Genomic DNA, 7,617 nt, shown 5'->3' on the forward strand with positions numbered 1-7,617 from the left:
CTCTGGGACCTGTTGCTCTCCCAAATAAGGAAGAGTAAATGTTACCATCTATGGGACAAAAATGCCAAACCAAAAGCTTTGGACTTCATTAAGTGAAAATATATGCTATATTGATTAGAAAATAGTTTGCTGTGACATCTGAGCACAACACATTCACACATGTACATTTAATTAAATCACCTGCTTTTATTTTAAAAGCTAAATATAATGAAAAATTAAAACTTGTCAACACATTACTCTACAGGAGTGGCCTTGCTCATGTTCGTCCTGATCACGTTAACACAAGCCAGAAGTATGTGCCACTGTCTTCTGATGTACAGATAAATGTGGTAATTTCTTTCAGTTGTCCAGAGTGGTTGGTCAATAAGATCAAGCTACTGTTCCAGGCTTATCCCTTCAGCTCCTCCTCAGCTGGTCAGGCTTTGGACATGGGACGGACTCGCTGATCAGGAGTAGAGGCATGACCCTGTAACACAAGCTAGCCAGAGGCTGGTGGTTAAAAGAGGAAACTAATGCAAACTGCTTATCATTGACAGGCAGGTAAACCTTAGAAACTGGGTGAACTCACCCGTGTGAATTTTGTGAGAAATAAGGCCATGCTCTCTGTTAACCTGCTTTAATCTCCTTCAGGGCACCGCAATTTATCATCCTCCCAGGGTCAAAGCCCTTCTCAGTACAGAAGAATGGGCTGAAGTTTCATATCCAGGATCCTTGGGACACAAGTGTTCAGTAAGAGAAATCTCATGGACTTTCTGGGTTTGAAATACTCCTGTCAACAATATGTTCTGATTATATTTTTCTGTTGCTCCACACATGTCAAATACACTTACAGGTTGGTCTCCTGAGGGATGATGTGGGGGCAGACAAGGCTTGTTTTTTTGCAAAAGTCTCAAAAATTGGGCAAAATGTTTAGCAGTATCACATATGTGCACTCATCCAGGAGAAAGGTCTGATATGTTAATATGGAAAACCACATGTCCTGCTCCTGTTATAGATGGAAGAGATGAGAGAGAACTCCTGGGAGCTGAAGGCAGCTCCCAGGACACATCTGAGAGCAAATTGGGCTGGTTCAGAACACAAGACCTTTCCTCTGCATTCTCCTGCACCTTGTGCTGAGCAGCAGCAGGAGCAGCCACTGCTTTGGTTCAGCAGCAATCACCATGCTAACCTTTCATTAGTGTCCAACACTAATTAGCACACCTTGAGCTCTTCTAGGAGCACCAGATAAGTCCTCACAGCTTTTGCTAGGCAGAGGATAACTTTCATTACCTGACCAGATTTGCTGATCTCCTGGTAAGTACCTCACCCCTTGCACAGCTCTGTGGCCAGATTGTATCAGGCTGCTGAGCATTTCCAGCCACAAACAAGAATGATCTTGTTTGATTTTGAAAGCCATGACTTGAGCAAAATCCCATTGCTCTTTTCTGATCCATCTCTGCTGACATCAGCTTTATGCCTGAATTCTTTCCAAGCACAGTCAGAAGAACAAGCTGCAGGTTTAAGCTCACCGTGGGCAGTGAATTCCCTCTTGCATCTTAAAAGCCTTTTGCTTTTCCACAACTCTGTATCATCTTGTAGGTCTCAGAGGGGGAATTACAAGTTGTAAATTTCTTTACCCATCCCCCTTTCACACTTCTAAGAGTGAAAAATAAAATGCTGCCAGCATTTTATTTTTGCAGCAGGGCCATCCCTCTGCCTCTGAATAAACATTTGTGTGAGGGCTCTCATTCTTGCCAAGGTGTTAGGATAACATTCTCATGCTGATTCCCCTGTCCTCCCTCAGCACCCCAGTGCTGGAGGTCCACTTCCGAGGCTTTGAAATGGCCACACTCTCACCTCATCCCATACACATGGAAATGAGATCACCAGAAGGAGGGAGCTCGTAAATCCCATGGGGAAGCCAACAGGGCAGGTTAGGAAATTATGACCTTCATTGTATTGATGGTTGGGTGAAGAGCTCCACATGGGCAAAGAGACTGCAATGAAAACAGGCCAGGTTGCCCAGGGCATGGAGGCACTGCTGAAGATCTTGGGCGTCTTTTCCTTCAAACCCCATGGCCCATTTCACCACTGTTTTAGCAAAAGCCAAAGCTTTTCACTGTTGGCTTCTTGTAACAAGCAAAAGACAGAAGATTTCCTATCATTAACATCAATTATCATTATCATTGTCTGTGTAAGGGTTTGGATGTAACATGACCAAAGCTGTGCTGAGAATCAGCAGGGAAAGTACTGTCATCATGCTCATCTCAACACATGCACACTCTGTAGAGAGACCAGGTTCTCAGGCTGCTTTTCATTTGGCTTAAACATCAGGTGTAAATACTTTTGTATACCTTATAAATCCTGGTGAAGGTCAGTACTTCTCTCTTTAGTGCAACAGAGGTGTGTTAAAACCCAGCAGGATTTACACCCATGTGGGCCTGTCTTAAGAAGCTCAGCTGTAAAAATAATTCTCATCACACATTACAAAGCTGACTGTGGTGTTAAACACAGCAGACATTTGGTGAGGCCTACTCCTGGACAGGACCAAGGAGTTGTTAAGCATGCTAGGAAACAGTTCTCTCATTCAAACAGAGGCCACCAAAATGGTTTTTGAATAAGAACTCACTGAGTTTTCTTTCCCCTTTCATCTTGTCAGGAAATCTCTGTGAACTTCCCTCCTCTCCATTTGCCTGCCTTCCCCTTTCTCTGCTGTCATTTCCCAGCCAGGCTGTTTTCTTCAAAGTACCCTCTAAATGTCACAACCACTGAACAACCACAGCAAATAATGGAAATGCCCCAGTAACCCTTCCCAGAGCACTTATATACCAGCGCTGCATAATTTGACCTGCTCTCATTCTTGTTCCCATTCTTGGGAACATATTTCACAGTAGTGGCAGAAGAAAGAGAGTGGGTTCAAGATTTTGTTCCCTTTTCTCTTGGTTCTCTTTTGATGTAAGACAAACTCTACAAACACGAACTAGAAAAACCCTACAGCCCAAACCAGACACCCCTCAGAAGGAGTGTGCCAGATAATGCAGTGTGAGGAATATTTCCATTTTGAGTGCTGGTGTGCATGCTTCACCATGTACCCCTAATTATAAGAAAATTACTTTAAAGTCCTCAGGGACATCTAAAAAGAATAATCCATAACAATAAAGGGCTTGGTTATAGCAAAGATGTGCACATGTTTGAACACAGAGTTTCACCCTGGGAGACACAATCTGTGATACAGGATTTCAGGCAGAAGTCCAACTCTTACTTAAGTTTTTAAAAATCAGGAGTTTTTCAAAGAGCCATGAGAACTGCTCTTTTGCTGATTCTTTCTAATGCACCAAAAGACACTTGCTGGAAAGGCCCATGATAATAGGCATTTAACCACAATAAAATATGTTAAGATACCCTACTTGACTGATCTTGGAATTTTTGTATAATTTCATTCAGTGTTGGTAAAAGTTCTCATCTCCCAGATGACTTACTTCTATCTGGTTTTTTTATCACTTTGAATTTCACACTATTTTGTATTCAAGGTATGCCTGAAGCAGTGCCCTCAAACCAGCTTTTACCCACCATGAGAAAACAAATATTGAAGTCAGGACTTTAGCTTTGAAGATGATCTTATTGTAGCCTCAACCAGATCTCTGGATCTAATCTAGACCAGGGTTTTGGTCACTGCCCCCTTTCTCTTTTACAGGGTCAGGGCAATACTGAATGTGTTGTCTTTCTCATTATGGTTTCCCCTCCTTCCCTCCAGGCCTTTCACTGTACATAATTTGTCTTTCCCTAAACAAGCCACAGGGACCTTATCTGCTGTCACCAGAGAGACACTTCAAACCTAATCTGAGTTACTCACACGGCAGCATTACAGGTCAGAGTGAGCAGAGGTGTGTCCCCTTCAGCTCCCAGAGGTGATGGTTTAGCCACACACTTACCTGTTCACACATAAATTCCTCCTGAGCTGCCTCTCATCTGCATCAAACAAAACAGTAGCACTGAGTGCAACCAAGCCCAAGTCTGGGTTCTGAAGCCCTTCATCTCTCATCTCTCAGCTTTGTGGTGAGGATGATCATGGCACATGTGGTGCCTCGTGTGACATGTTCCCAATCAGTCTTGTGGCAGAGCACATTCCTGTTTGGAGCATGACCCTGGGAATATTGCTTAACCCGTCCTCTGTGTTATTATTTCCCAAATTTAAACTCAAGTTGCTGCCCTGTTTGCTGAATTGCATGAGCAAATTAATCAACCTCTCAGAGAATACTTGGTGACATAAATAGGGCTGGCCAGGAAACTCTTCTCAAACTCTTCAACTTTATTGCACATCAAGATAAAACAATCTTTCAAAGGTTATTTGGTGGATTGGTAATTGAAACAAATACATACATAGAACAAACATCATTTTGACAGTAAGTGTCTTCCTATGGAATGTGGATTCATATTCAAATTGTCATTGACTTCAGAGGTCTTGAACCTTGGGCTTTACTTTCCTGGAAAACTTCAGAATTATGGTACATAATAAACGCTGGTTGTGTTAAGAAAAAAAAATCTGACTGGATCTGAACATAGTAAGAATAGGAAGAATGCGATTCATACATGCAAATTTTAAATATGGACCAACACTTAGAGAGAAGGTAAAGCACAAGGAGAAAAAAAAAGGAAGAAAGAGAACACAAAAAGGCTGCATATCTATCACCAAATGTGTCTTTTCCAAAGCACGTGGGAAAAGAGCATCATGGAGAGTGCAACACAGCAGGCTAGGTGCAGACTGAATGCATAAACCTGTCCTCAAAGCCCTGAGTTGTGAGGTGTGAAACAGACAAATATAAAGAAAAGGAGAGCTGTGTCAGCAGCAGCATAAAACGTAGAGACTAACACAGCCTTGTTTAAGAGAAATTAGAGGCAGGGAGAGAGGGAGGGAGAAAGTGTTGATACACTATAAGATTATCACACATTTCTAAAGAGGCCTGAAAGAACTGACTTCCTGCTGGGGGGTTCCTCTCATACTGGTGTGAAGAAGCATCACACCATCACCTGCAAAGGCTTTAAGTGCAAGTGGTGACACTTCAGTATTCACTGCCTGCCTTAGAAAATCCAGGGGAAGCAAAAGAAAGATGAAAAACATGCAAGTCAAAAGGGTGTTGCTCCCATTGTTCTCCTTGCTGCTTGGTTAACTGGGAATGCCTTTGAGCAACAGAGGGGTCACATCTGTCCAGATGTGCTGTGCCTGCATCAGAGAGCAGGGCACTGTGGAAACAGCTCCACACAAACACCTTCCATGATACTAGTACAATGAAATCCCCCTTCTTGGCACGACCAAGCCCTCATAAAAGCATGTTTTCAGCAAGAACACCACTGGGGAGGATGACTATTAATTACCCATGATAGGGCAGCACAGAGCCTTTTACAGAACAAGCAGGACTGGAGCCACTCAGGACTGTCATGAACTTCATGGACTCCTGAGACTGAGCTGCCCAAGATAAGAATGGGTACATCTAGACCCTCTCCAGTTAGGGCCTTGGCCATGACTGCTGCGCCCCTGGCCATGAGCTCCTGGGGGTCCTGGCCCTGGCTTGAGGACTGGATGTGCTGCTAAGTAGGTGAAGACCCAAAGGTGAAGGAAACCATTTGTGGCTGTGACAGAAGGGACCCTGAGCCTCTCAGCGTAATAGCAATGAACAGTCAGGCACCAAAAACAGAGGGGAAAGGAAAATTAGCCTGATTTCTTGACACCAGGGAAAGTGGTTGATCAGTGGGGTCACGGGAGCACTGTGCTGAACTCCAGAAAGATGTTAGCCATGTCCCTGTGGTTTGCTGCAGGTGTTTCACGCCTTGTAGACAGTGCAACACCACGGAGCTCTCCCAAAGCTTGGATTCTCCTTTGGATTCTGTGTGCCTTGCCTTCCGAGGGGCACTCTGCCATCTCCAGCAGGGAGCAAGGGGCTGCCAGTCTGGCCTTGCTGTTGCACAGTGTAACAGGAATCTGGAACAAGCAGGGCTAATCAAAATCCTTTATTTAGGTGATACAATACAAGAACAAAGCCTGGCTTATTTTTCAGGAAGGGATGTATGAGAGTGTTTCTTCTGGGGGTATGGGGAGTATGCTCTCAGTGTATGCTTGCCTAGTTTTAATACTTATTTCTGGTTTGGATAACCTTGTTCATTTGATGTCCAATCCTATAAAAAAGACACAAATAAGGATGAGAACTAACTTTGTGATGCACAGCCCTACAATATCCCACAGCCATTTTCCGAAACAAAAAAGCAGTTCATGTTCTTGATTCTTCTTGGGAGACAAGATGTTTTCTATAACCACCACAAAAAAACAATCAAGCAAACTTTAATTGTTTTACTTTTCACTCTTATTAACCCTCCCCAGCTGTCCATTTCTCTTTTGAAACAGTGATATAATGTGTCTGGCAGACACTCACTAAAGACCTGTTTGAGATTGCCTTCCCTGCATTTCAAGAAAAAGTTATTTTCCCCCTTTTAATGAAAATTCACTTCTTTTGGTCCTCCCTTATTCATTTATTTTTGAGTCCTTCACCTCTGTTAACTGTGGGAAAGGCTTTGCTTTGCCAGGGTACAGCACGCATTGTAAAAGTAATTCAATTTTACACCATAGCAATGACATGATCAAGGGAACTTTGAGCAGGCTTTGTGACCAAGAGCATTTAACAAGTATGTGAAAAGCTTCCAAAGAGCCCTCATGAAAGACAGAAAGGTTATAACAATAGGAGAGGCAGTTTGATAGTGGTAAATTAAGAGTCATAGGGGTGACTCTAATCAGGTTAAGCTTTAAAGAAAGAGAAGCACCTTTATATCTCTTGGGTACAGGCCTGAGTGCATTAAGAACTGTTGAATTTGTGTTGGGAAGTACACAAATCCCTGTGGCATTGAGCATTTGCTCCTCCTTGGCCTGAAGAGTTCGACTCTGCAAGGAGAAAGACTTCCTAGGCAAAATAAGTAGAACTGCAGAACTGGACTGAAAAGAATATTGAATTTTTGAGGTTTTTTAGTTAATATCTAGGCCTCTTTAGGAGTTCTTATCTTCCATTTTGCTCCCTGTGAAAATCTTCTGGCAGTTCCAGTGCAAGCATGGGGACAGTCTGGGCATAAAAGTAATGACGAACGATTCACACGTGTTACTAGTTTTTAGGATCTGTGGAGCCTGAGCCAGATGCTGCCCTGAGCTATACCCCAGTGAAGCGCATCATGTACCACACGCAAGTGACAAATATTTATATATACTGTGTGTACTCATAGGCACATTAGGTACAGTGGTTCTGAGCATATCGTTAAAATTTTGGGTTGGTGAAGAATGTGCGTAGAGATGTACTTTTTGATGGAGAGTCCAGCTATCTAAATAAATAACACAGCTACAGACAGACCATCAAGTTGTGAGAGTTAGTTTTGTTGTTTCTCACATATGGCTTATTCAACAACTTTTATGTATGTGTTACTGTGAAAAATGCTTAGAATTTATTTTGCCAAGGAAAAAGGTCATAACTTGTCTTTGTTGAAAAAAAAAAAGAGAAACGAAAAAGTTGGGGCTGCCTCAATTTTGCAATCGACAGGGACACCTACAGGAAGACAAAATTAACACATTGGCATATTGGGTGTTTTCGGCTTTATTTGTTCACA

The sequence above is a fragment of the Molothrus ater genome, chromosome 3, assembly GCF_012460135.2.
Source record: "Molothrus ater isolate BHLD 08-10-18 breed brown headed cowbird chromosome 3, BPBGC_Mater_1.1, whole genome shotgun sequence".
Taxonomy (NCBI): domain Eukaryota; kingdom Metazoa; phylum Chordata; class Aves; order Passeriformes; family Icteridae; genus Molothrus; species Molothrus ater.